The following is a 13235-nucleotide window of genomic DNA, read 5'->3' on the forward strand; positions in this document are numbered from 1 at the left end:
CCCTCTGGTTCTCATAAACTTCACAAAGACACCTAAGGTACTTGCTACTTTTTGCTCATCAGATACAATCAACATAGTATTATCAACATAGTAAATCAATGTGATATTTTGTGGGTTGTTGGGATAATTAAGATTTCTGGGACAGGAGAACTGACCTGGCCTTGGCTGTGCTAGATAAAAGCAAATTGCCTTTGGTGGTCCTTGTAAATTGGTACGGAGAAAAAGCAATTAACCAAGTCAATAGCTGCATACCAAATGCCAGAGGCTGTGTTGATTATATCAAGTAAAGATATCACATCTGGGACAGCAAGCACATTTGGAATCATCCAGTGATTAAGCTTACAATAGTCCATTCATTTTCTAAGATTCATCCAACTTTTGCAAAGGCCAAATAAGTGAGCTAATTGAGATGTGATAGATATCTCAAGTCTTACTTCAAATCTTTGAGGGTGGCACTGAGCTCAACAATCCCCTTGGGGATACAGTATTATCTCTGATTTACTATGTTAGAAGGAAGAGAAGTTCTAAGGTCTTCCACTTAGCTCTCCTATCACAATGGTCCTCAACCTATGACTTAGAGAACCAATATAGGGATTCTGCCAGTCATCCAGAATGTCTTCCTTACACATTAAGGAAATGGGAGAAATAAGCACAGGGTAGATCTGCTGACACCTGGGCCTCCTGTGAGTCAGACTTGAGCAAAGACTCCCATCTACTACCTAACTACTATAATTCCCCATTATGACTAGAGGGCCACAAATGATATTTTGGCTCCCTAGGAATTCGTATGAAAGGTCTGAGTATTTTCTTTTCCCCAAAGCATGGCTACATGTCTCTCTGGAGAAGGCTTTTGAGGAAGATCTGTGGCAAATGCTTGAAGCAATTGTGCAGCCTTCCTCAAGACTAGGCCTCAACTTCAATCAAAGGGCTCTGGGCCTGTGAAGTGACTTACACTTGGAAACTGGGTGAGAGGTAATGATGCTCAACTGTGGCAACCAAAGTCCATGTTTTTGCCCCCAGGCCTAGTTTTTTCTGGTATATACACAAAGTGATATTGTAGTACTGCCCAACTATTTCATTCATCCCATTTGCAAAACAATGCCTTCTGATTATATCTCTGTCCGCGATTTCCATTACTGCATACATCCCTTCTTTGTCTTTGGTGATTAAATGCTACCACTTGTCTTCTGCTACTATGGGATCCCATCATCTCCACTGAAACCAGGGAGCCAATCTTAATAGCCTACAAAGGAGAGCAACCACAGATTTTTTTTTTCCCCACTAATGCAGGGACTTCCCTCACTAATGTTTTTCTCAATATCTTAGTAAAGGGAGAGTATACTGGGCCTTATCATGGAACATAGTTAGAGGATAGGCATGCAGATTGCACACAGTAAGTTCAGCGAATATTCCTTTTATGAAGGAGTCCCAAAACTCACAATTAGTAGACAATTTCTATCCACTCATTCTCCCTTTTGAGGCCTCAGAATATTAAGGGATAAGGGAATGGGGGAGCAAGTGAGGAAGACTGCTTGCTGCTCAATTGCTATCACTTTGCATTCACCTTTCTACAGGCTTATCTACAACTCAATGGGTACTCATCCTCCACCTTTCAGCTTCCATTCCTCTCTAGAAAACGTGTCAGTGAACTTTCTATAAAGGGCTAAAGAGTAAATATGTTTTACTTTGTGGACCTTACGGTCTCTACTACAACTACTCAACTCTATTTTAGTTGTGCAAGAGCAGTCATACACAATAGACAAATGAATGGGCACAGCCAGTTCCAATAAAATTTTGTTTACAAAAACAGGTGGTGGATAGAATTTGGCCCAAAGGCTGTAGTTTCCCAACTCCTGGTCTAGAAATCCAAAAAGTCTTCAACCTGAACATTTACATATTTCCCTGTACTTACCCAGTCTCCATTAACTTCCACATTCCCAGATATAAAAGAACCAAATAGTCCTTCATAAACCCGTAACATCATTAAAAAAAAAAAAAAAAAGGCATAAAATCAATGTCTGCCTTTAAGATTAGGCGATATTTGCATCTATTTTGAAACATACAATATCCCTCCACTTATCTAGTCACCATCTGAAATTCCTGCATTACCCACCCCCATGGGTAAAGAATGAAAACGTCTTATTAATACATGTTTCAGTTGGAAATAAACCAGTGTCAGACTAAACTTTAATTCTTCTCTCAAAAGCCAACCTCAAACAGGATAATTTTCCTCAGGACCATACATAGTCAGTTACCACACAGTGAGGTCTATGAGAATGCTGAATGCCAAGCTCCATATAGGGAAGAGAGGGATACCTAATTCTGTGGGATTTGTACTTAATTCTTTAGGTAAAGGGGAGAGGCCCTGAGGGGTTTTAAATAAGGTGATGACCTAATCCCACAACTGAAATTTTAAAATGCTTATTCTTGAAGCTGTGCTGCATATAGATTTTTGGGGGCTGAGGGGCAAGCCAGAAAGGAGACTGAAGGTGATTAGGAGGCTATTAAAAGTAATCCAGGTGAGGGATTGAATAGAAGGGGTGTGGAGGTTCGGTAAGAGATCTGGGAGTCAGGGTTAGTTGAATTCAGCAAATGAATTGATGTGGAGGCTGGGAAGGTTGTTAAATGGTGAAGTGTGTAAAGATGGGTTCTTGACTTGCTGAAAAAGACCAGCTAAGGAATGCTCTCTGTTCTAGATTATCTGCAGAGGAGGACCTGGAGCTAAAATAACAGGGCAAGAGGCCATGAATGCTAACAGAGGTCATGATAGAGGGTTAGAGTATGAGAAGGAGACCGAGGTAATGACAGCAACAAGTCTTAATCAGTTCAAAAAAAAGGGGTCATATCTGAGAAAAACAAAGGTCATGGTCAAAAAGCTCAAATAAAACAAAGAAAATAATTTGCATCAGAAGTCCTAGGTAGGCAAATTATATATATTATATATTTTATACACACACACACACACACACACAGAGCATTGTTTGCTCACAGGGAGGAAAATCAGGTGTCAGAGGGCAACAATGAAAGGAAGACTTATCATATACACCTCCTTACTTTTTTAAAATTTTGGAGCCTGTGAAGAGAGTGACTACTTAAAAAATAAGCTGGAAAAAAGTGAAGATAGAATAAAGATTTTCTGACAGGTAATATCTCAAATTTCTTAATCCCATTTCTCAAGAAGCTACTGGGGAATGTAGTCCATCTACATGAGACAGTAAATAAACAATAAAATCATCCGTATCTAAGAAATAGGGATTCCATCAGAAATGTCAGTAAAGAAAAATCCCAAACAACTGCTATGGAACAGCTCTAGTAAGCAATAGTCCAAATTGGAACGAGAGGACAGAGAGCTTCAGAAGAAAGCAATAAATTGGTGTGATTATGTGGAAAAATCATACTGAGAAGATGTGGGAGTATATAGAAATAGAAACTGATATGTGGAAAAACTAAGCTATCTTTTTTCTTAAATGAATTATTAACTCCATGATTAAAATAATTTTACTCAGACTCACAATATACTTGCCTCAGTAAACAACATGTACATAATCATCATAAGTAAATACTAAAATGGAAACAAAAAATGTGAGAATTATATTGGGAGGCAGAAGAAGGGAGAGCAAGGGGAATGTGTGTAAGAGAGCTAAATATTTATCTCCTTTAATGGGAAGTCAGTAGATAATATCAAATATTGATAACTTAAGAAATAGCAGTATATACATTTTTTTTAAGATTTTTTATTTTATTTTATTTTATTGAGAGAGAGAGAGAGCATGAGAGAGAGGAGGGTCAGAGAGAGAAGCAGACCCCCTGCTGAGCAGGGAGCCCGATGCGGGACTCGATCCCGGGACTCCAGGATCATGACCTGAGCCGAAGGCAGTCCCTTAACCAACTGAGCCACCCAGGCGCCCCAGAAATAGCAGTATATACATATTATTGCAAAAGACAAATACCTCAAAAAACACCTAAAAGGGGTTGACGTTGTTGCCTAGAGGCAGCAGAGGACTGAGGGAGATGAGAGTTGACTGGATTTTTTTTAATTTTTTATTCTTAATTTTTTTAGAAGATTTATTTATTGGAGAGTGAGGGACTGAGTGAGGAGAAGCAGACTCCCCACTGAGCAGGGAGTCCCAACACGGGGATCCAGGGGATCCCAGATACCCTAGTATGCTAGTAGAATGATAACCTGTAACTCTGCACATTAAAGCATCATTTTTATCTCCACAATAAGTTAAATAAAAAAAAAAAGAGTTGACTGGATTTTTGTTGCTGTTGCTGTTGTGAGCCTTTTAATAATTCTTTCTAATTTTACTTACATATAAGTAGGATAGAAGTACAGGATTTGGAATCAGACAGCCCGGATTTGAATACTGGCTCTGACATCTCACTGGCCTCATAGACAGAGGCAAATTACTTAATCTCTCAATTTTCTTGTCTCTAAAATAGGGAGAAAAATAGCATGCACCTCACTGAGTGGCTTTGAAGATTAAATGTTTAATTCACGTAAATTGCTCAAAATATGCCTGGCACATAAGTGCTCAATAGTAAAATAGTAAATAAGGGCTAATACTTATTAAGACAACAAATATTAACTCTTGTTAATTAATAAAAAATATAAAGATATTAATTAATAACTAAAACCTCATTTTAAAAACAGGAGCCACATATTAAAGTCTTTTCCCTTTGTGAGAAAACTCACAAAGTTAACACCCCCAGGTACTAAGTTGGACTTTATTTCTTGAGACTACAGTCTTCACTTTAATCCACAGTTAGGGGGGGGGGGGGGGGAGGAGAAGACTGGTGAAAAATTCTACTTAGTGCTGGAAAGGGGGAGCTCAAACTGGAATCTGAAGGGTGAGTTTTAGCTAGATAGGCCAAAAGAGGAGGGAAGAGAGTTCCAGGCAGGGACGATGACCCTTGAAAAGACAAAGGCAGGAGGAACACGGTGATAAAAAAAAGGCTAGCAGAGCCAGAACAGAGAGTAACATGACAGAGGTGTGCGCACTACGCAGGAACAAAATCGTGCCAGGCCTTTAGGCTGAGTCAAGGAGTTTGCCTTATCCTAAGGTAATGAAGGGCTTTAAGCAGTTTTGAATGTTTTGAAAAGATCCCTCTGGGTACAGCATGGGGAACCAACCAGCAAGAATTCAGATAATCAATAGGGAGGCCATTTGCAAAAATCCAGGCAAGAGATGATGGTAGTGACAGGAATGGACAAAAGTAGATAGATTTGAAAAGTATTTATGTAAGGGGCGCCGGGTGGCTCAGTCGTTAAGCATCTGCCTTCGGCTCAGGTCATGGTCCCAGGGTGCTGGGATCGAGCCCCGCATCGGGCTCTCTGCTCTGTGGGAGCCTGCTTCTCCCTCTCCCACTCCCCCTGCTTGTGTTCCCTCTCTCGCTGTGTCTGTCAAATAAATAAATAAAACCTTAAAAAAAAAAAAAAGTATTTATGTAAGAGGTAAAACTGACAGAATGCCTTTTTTTTTTTTTGGCCTAGTCTGATTATATCATTTAAGTAAAAGCTGCCCCCCTTAACTCCTCACCAACAGCAATATACTCAATTGTAAAACATTCACAAACAAAAACTGTAAGACATTTCAATCATAAAGTTAACTCTTCACTTCTAAATGGTAAAACCCAGGTCTTGGAACAAAACCAAAAGGCACAAAAATAATATAGAATTCAAAGGAATAAGATGGAAATAACAGCAATCTAAATTCAATAGACTAATTATGTACATGAAACAAGTTTCCTTAATCCTCAATTTCTGTGGTTGCTGCCCATAAAAAAAGCAAATATCCTGCCTGCCCGATTCCTCTCCCCTCCCTGTGCCACTTTTACCCTAATATTTTTACTCCACAATAGGCTTAGAGGAAAGAGAAATATTCCATGCTTTGCAAATATCTAAGGTGTGTGTGTGTGTGTGTGTGTGTGTGTACACAGGCACAAAAGCAGATTATATTCAATCATATATGTAAAGTGCATGATAGAATTATGAATAGGACATCTCCCCCCAGCTCAGGTGTATACTGAGGTGTGTGTGTTGTGGGGTACAGTTTCCTAAGTGAGGTGAGAACTCAACTGAGTCTTAAAAACCAGAAAGAGTTATGGAGGTAAAGATCAAAGGAAGGTATCTCAGCAGGGGGGGGAGTAACAAGAGAAAAGCACACAGGAAAAAACAATGAACTCTGTTGTTGGAATATAAATTTTGGTTTACGGAGTACAGATCCACAGTTAAACAAGGGTCAGATTCTGTGGGACCATTTTAAGGACCATGGGTTCTAACCTGAGCAATGAGAAATTACTAAAAGATTTAAGCAGAGGAGAATTCAGGTTTACATTTTTAGAGATCATTAGCTGAGGGGGTTCTGCTGAGAACGGATTTGAGCTTAACACCATCTGCTAAGATTTCAGGTAGCAGGTGGCTATGGTACCCCAGTTAAGAGTTGATGAGACCCTGAACTAGAGAAGTAGAATTTGTGGGGGAAAGAAGGGTGAAAACGTTAACAGATTCAGTGATCTGATAGTTGTGGAGGTTAAGAAAAGGGAGTAAAAAAATGACTCCTGGATTTCTGCCATGATAGTTGGATAGTGGTACAGATCCATAAGCCATTCTCCAAGATCCCTGCAGCCAAATATGTTTTAAAATTCAGAATATTTTGAAAAAAAATTCAGAGTATTTTGGATGTTAGAAAGGAGACATGGTTTACATACCCAATATAACAGTGTACCCCCAGCAGTTCCCGGAACAATACCAAGTAATCAAATATAGCAGCATATCTGTAGAAGACACATCCCACCAAGTGGAATAAATGATAAATAGCTTCCTGACAGTGCATTTAGGTTTTGTAGCAAATTGAGTTCAAGTTTTGCTGACAAATGAGTTACCAAAAACATTTTGGTTTTCAGAGATTTTTTTTTTTTGGTTCTGGAATTGTGGATAAGAAATGTTAAATGTAGTAACACCTACAAATAAAATAAAGGAAGTAAAACAGGTTGTTTTTGTCTTTGATGGGATGAAGGTTCTGGTTTACTCAGGTATAATCTCAGATAATTATGACATCTTAAAGATGTCCAGCGGGGATTGGGATAGATGAACAAACTGGCGGGACAGCTTAAAACTAAAACAATTACAGGGAAAATGTAAACTCGGGGAAATACTCTATTTGGTGCCAAAAATATGAGCCCAACTCAGAGAATGACTCAAGGAAATTTCATCTGTCAATAGTCACTAATGACCCAGTATTCAGAATCCTCCTTGTCTCTGCTGTACCACATAAATTAATGCATTCTGGTCTCTTGCCATTGCTGGCACTGATTTGAATTCAATGTTGCTATTAGCAGTACATTAACTGTGTTAAAATTACCCAAATTATAGAAAATGAATTATTCTGATATTGATGCATAATTCTGATGCATAATTAGGTGATTGAAAATAAGTCCTTCCCTATCAGATTTTCTAACCGTAAAAGATCTGTCATAACAAATGCATTTCTACACTTTATGAACCAGAGAACTGAATATGTTCTCAAGATGATTTGGGCATTGATCATTTGCAAAATATTAAATATACTTATTTTCTTTTGGAGAAAAATTCCTTCTATCAGGAGTGAAAATTAAAAGCTTCTATGGAAGGCTTAATCATCCCATCAGAGTTTCCAAGCCTATGTCCCTACAGGTCACTTAGGGACCTCATCCAACCTCTCAATCTCCCAATCGAGTCTTTTTAGGGGCTAGGAGTCTGATTCCAAGAATTTGTCTCTTATATCTGTTTCATAGTAAAAGAAAAATATATATAAAATGTTAACAGACTACAACAACAAACTGGCTTATGTTTACTTTAATAATTTTTTTAACATCCCATCTGGCACTATTAACATGCCATAAAATTTAGAACTTAGAATAGAGCTGGACAGAATTATTTTTCTCTCTCAAACTTTCACTTGGTAATTGTTACCATCAAAATCCCCTCAGAAAAACTTTTCGTTTTCCCTGTCCCCAAACATACTACACTATGATGAAGGATCCATTTAAAACACAGTAATGTACAGTGAAATTTCATACAGTTCCTATGTTTGAGAGATTTAGTCTAGCATCAGGTCCTAGAGTCTCAAGTCCTAAATGTTTAATGAGAATTAGAGTACAATTCTATATTTTTAAAAATGTACAGTTTGGTTTTCTTGCTTTCAAATATGTGTGTGTATATGACACAGTATGCTAATAGAAAAATCAGCCTTAAAAATGCAAATTCAATAGGATGCCATTTTTGCATTGTAGGTTCCAGCCATTTGTGGTCATAAAAATCAATCCAGTGTGTTGAAACCAGTATTTTTAAAATAATAGAGAAAATCCACGTTGTGAGGTTAAATATTGTTTTGTGAGCCTTGTTACACATACACACACACACACACACACACACACAGAGTGTACTGCACTGAAGCATAGAATACATTTCTTATTGAGCATTACAGTCCAAAAAGAAGTTTTAAAAATACTAATGTTGAAGAAGTGTGCTTGCCAGCCAAAAATCTAGAGTGTTGCCAATGGAGGGATGACCCTGGGTTGCTGCCTCATAAAATATATTTTAAGCCAATACAATAAAAGATCAGAAGACTAAATTATGTTGTCCATGTTGACTTAAAAAATTAACTGTGGCTCTGAAATACCAAGGAAGGATTAAACATCTCAATCCACATGGCATCTTCAATACACATGTGATCCACAGTAAGAGAAGAATGACGTCCTCACTCATTCTCCCTGGAGTTAGGCATCATCTGGACAAGTAGAAATTAGGGTAAATCAGAGCTGGACAAAGAACAATGGACTATTCTGTACTCATAAAGGCCTTACAAACTATATGAAAGACAAAAAGATAAACATCTTATGATAAGTGGGATTAAAGGTGGTGAAAAGATAACATGAGCCTTGAGTCAAGTCTCTGGAATAATAATGCCATGTCTACCACTAACTTGCTAACTTGCTGAAGTTAGAATACCTCTCTCAGCTTTGGTTTATCACAAACTGGATGGATTGACTAAATACCCAAAGTGAGAAGGGCATCCTGATAATGCTAGGACAAGAGGAGATTACTGATTTAAAGCCTCATTATCTTAATCTAGGGAAGTTAGTTTGTTTGTTTTTCTATTTTACAGATAGTTTAACTGAGGCACACTGTTACTCTAGCTAATGTAAACATGTTACATTTCTCCCTTAAGAGTAAAGATAGTCTAATGACATCTGGCTCAGTAATCAATGAAGTTTAAATTAATACTCTAAACTTGAGGAACAACACCTACCTCTAATTTTTAAATAGTATTTAACACATGTATTTCTCTGAATGGAGAGATTAGGAGGGCCAGCCAGGCTCTTTTGACAAAAGCAGAAAGCACTGCTTGAAAATATCATTAATAATGACATCCTGTTTGCGTGGCTGACTTTTTATCTTTAACTGCACGTTAAAAAAATAATAATAATAAATAAAACAAAAATGAGAGAGAGGGAGGCAAACCATAAGAGACTCAACTATGGGAAACAAAATGAGGGTTCCTGGAGGGGAGGAGGGTGGAGGGATGGGGTAACTGGGTGATGGGCATTAAGGAGGGCACTTGACGGAATGAGCACTGGGTGTTATATACAACTGAACTCTACCTCTGAAACTAATAATACAGTATTTGTTAATTTGAATTTAAACAAAATATTTAATAAAAACAACAACAAACTATAGGATTTGCCTAAGGTATTTTGTTAAGTGTGCAAATTTAAAATATATTTTTAAAAACCAGCAAATATAGCATAAACAAATGTAGGCACTGGAATTGCCATTTATTATTAGAAATCTCTATGTATAAATGCCATATAGTTAAAGCGATATAAAAAGAAAGACGCTTGGTACAAATAAGCTGTTCAGAATGTTTAAACTAATATGTATGCTAGACTTCAGATATTAAAAAGTAAAAGTTAAATTTAAAGAATTCTAATTGTAGGGTATGACTTTAACCTCATGTCTTTTAGCCACAGACTCAAAGAAAATGTATACAGTAAAAGCAGCAACAGATTTTCTCACAACCGGAAATTCTCAAATGAAAACACAGCAACTTTCTTATTTTTTAACAACAGAATTTGAATTTAAATGTCTTCATTATGTAGTATAACTTTTATAGCAAGTTACACTGGCTTAATCACATTTTCTAAAATCAGAAAAATTGTTAACTCTATGGGGTTCTAAAAACAAATATAGTTATTTGCTGAGCTTGAAGTGAAGTGTTTTTGATGACTTTTGAGAGAGGAAATAAAAGGCTAAGGTAAGCACCAGTTTCACCCTCAATTCTTAAGCTTCAGAAAAGCCTAATTAGGCAGGGAAAGGAATTTGGGCCTGGCACACCCAGGTTCAGTCGTGGCAGGATCCTGAAACAAAGTTTTTCTGAACCTTTGAGTCATATGCCACAGGCAAACCAGAGCCGCGATACACAGGTCTTAAGTCAACAGGTCCTTTAACGAGATGGTGTGCGGTTGGTGAGTGGCAGTTGGATTTCTTCCTGCCACGAAGAAAATAACTCTTCCCGATCAAACCGGAAAGCGGGCGCAGCTCTGGCTTAGGGAGTGCACCCGGAAAAGTGTACAGACCAGAGAGAGGGAGAGAGAGAGATGTCCGCGTCCCGACCACAGAGCGCTTTCCAAACCACTCGGAAACCATTTAAATGGCTAGGGCGGCCGCGGTTTCCAGCCTAGGACTGTCTGGGGTCCGGCTGGGAAAGTTGCCCGGCAAAGCCATGCCCTTTCCCGTCGCGGACTTGATCCCCACCCCCCACCCCCGCCCGCCCCGGCACAGGGACGAGAGCAGACCAGCAACCTGTTAGCACGCGTGCAAACGCGGCCGTCTCGCGCCTAGCCCAGCCCCTCAGACCTCCCCCCACTCCCAACTCAGACTCTCCCAGGGTCAAGCTGCGGGCCACCGGGACTTCTGACCGGGTCCGGCTCCTCGGGAGCCTCCCTACAGAGACCGCCAGGGGCGACAGGGCTAACCCCCGGCGCGCCACCTGCCCCGGCCTCGGGCGCTCCTTTCGGCGTCTCGGGAGGGGCAACTGAAACACTGCTCTCGAGACCACCTCCAACCGGCCACTGGGACCGTACCCCTCTGCCCACCACGTGAACCTTCGAGTCCGTCCTACCGCCCCTTCCGACGCTGCCCAGGGTCTACTGGTCCCCCCGCCCCTGGCCCGAGCGCCGGTCCGCCCGCTTACCTGGCGGGTGGGCACGGCAGGACGGCGGGAAGCAGCGGCCGGGCGGGCGCTGGACTTGGGCCGGGCGCCAGGTGCAGGTGGTGGCGGCGGCGGCGCCTCCGGTTGCTGTCGCTACAGTTGCCGCTCAGTCCAGCTCCGCCTCCGCCGCCGCCGCCTCCTGCCTTCCCGCTGGGTCTCCTGCGTTGCCAGGAGAGGCCGAACCGAGGCTCCGCTTCCTCTTGGAGTCTCCCAGGTGAGCTCCAGCCTGCGACGTCGGCAGGGGCGAGGCCCCCGCCCCGCGCCTGCGCGCCAGGCTCCCGCCCCGCCCAAGCCCTACCTGAGCGCTCCAGGTGAGGACCGAGCGCCGCGCTCGCTGGGTGGGGGCGCTGTCCCCGCCGAGCGCAGCCGCCGCTCCCCTTCTCTCTCCGCGGACCGTGAGGCTGGTTCTCCAAGCGAGGCGCGTCTCTGCCCGTCTACATTTGAGGAGTCCTGCCCTGACCTGGTGGCAGTGGTCACCTTGTAACCAGAAGTCAGTCTGGGTCCTTGGGGAACCAGAAGGTCTGTATTCCCCTCACACACTTCTGCTCCTCTCCACGGTTCGCCAAAATGAAGGGGTGCACTGCCGGGAGACTGGGGGGCTCAGTGCCCCGGAGAACCACCTCATGACGGCTGCAACTCTTGGCTCGTACGGTTTACTCGAGCAAGGTTCAGCAGCTTCTGTCACCAGTTAGGTTCGTGAGCTATTGGGTGAGCTTCCTTCCCATGTACTAGTCTTGATTTCATCACTTGACTCATTCGACACAGCTAGTGGTTTCCGTTTCTGTAAGCGCGCTCTCTGGTAGGGGCGCCTCACGTCCAAAGGAGGAGCCTCCCTCTTCCAGAGAAGAGCCTCTGGTATTTGGCAGAGCCTTGCTAACTTGGGGGGCACCAACCCTTCCTGGATTGCTATCGAAAGGCAAACCAATTCCCAGAGGAGAGAGAAAGCAGCGACAATAGAGAGAAACCTGCTGTCCTTGTTTGGAAAGACACTGGCTTCCTGGAGAGGTTTTCCTTCTACTGTGGGTTTGCTTGAAAGCTCACCATCTATTGGGAGGGTGACAATGCAGACTCTAGGGAGATAGGGGGTTTTGCCACTGTTTTTAAAGACAGAATTTGTCTAACAGTATTTTTTCCTTTTATGATATTTACTACTTTGTTTCAGCCTTCCTTCTGCTGTTATGACAAACATTGACACACCCAAAAGCAGGACTTAAAAATGACCTTTATACCTTCCTATAAACTCATTCACTATTTGGCTCTATCTTCAATGTACACATAAATAGAAAAATAGCCAAAAATGTTTTAGTATCATGTTAAATTACATGGTGGTAGGTTTTTCTATAAAGTTTAGCTGTGGTCTTCCTCCTGTATTTTGACACATTTACTTATGGTTTCTATTTATTGGTATGTTAGTGTTATGTGTGACCTAAAACTAAAATTTAGAAATACTGGTTAGTATAGTATCAATAGGTGTAACTTTAGAACTTGGCTAGTCTGACATTGGTTTTAACATCCACAGTACTATTCCTTTTTTTTTTTTTTTGAAGATTTTATTTATTTATTTATTTGAGAGAGAGAAAGAGAGAGAGCACACAAATGGGGGGGGAGGGACAGAGGGAGAGGGACAAGCAGACTTGTGCTGAGCAGGGAGCCTGATGCAGGGCTCCATCCCAGGACTCTGAGATCAGGACTTGAGCCAAAGGCAGACGCTTAACTGACTGAGCCACCCAGGTGCCCCCATCCAGAGTGCTATTTCATACCACACCTATGAATCAGATTTAAAACTTCGGTTAGTTGTTTGTATTGTAGTTATTTTGCAAGCATCAAGGAAACTTCTTGTGTTTGTGACATTTTAATATCACTACCTACAAACAATTTTTAAGCTTTCCCTCTCTCCCCTGCAAAAAGTTCAAGAGCTCCTTATGTGTATGACCATACTAACTTGATAATATTTGTCCTTAGGTCCAAATCTGAAAATAC

The 13235-nt window shown here is 41.2% G+C and overlaps 1 protein-coding gene across 1 annotated transcript in view; it reads right to left on the reverse strand.

The window, feature by feature from the left end:
* The window catches only part of GALNT3 (polypeptide N-acetylgalactosaminyltransferase 3), a 43693-nt gene extending 32242 nt beyond the window's left edge, over positions 1–11451 (reverse strand). Inside the window, exon 1 of the mRNA XM_021703144.1 lies at positions 11238–11451. The gene's annotated coding sequence lies outside the window, so the exon portion shown is untranslated. The remainder of the gene's footprint in view (positions 1–11237) is intronic.
* Positions 11452–13235: the final 1784 nt, after the last annotated feature.

Source organism: Neomonachus schauinslandi, chromosome 3 (assembly GCF_002201575.2).
Source record: "Neomonachus schauinslandi chromosome 3, ASM220157v2, whole genome shotgun sequence".
NCBI lineage: Eukaryota > Metazoa > Chordata > Mammalia > Carnivora > Phocidae > Neomonachus > Neomonachus schauinslandi.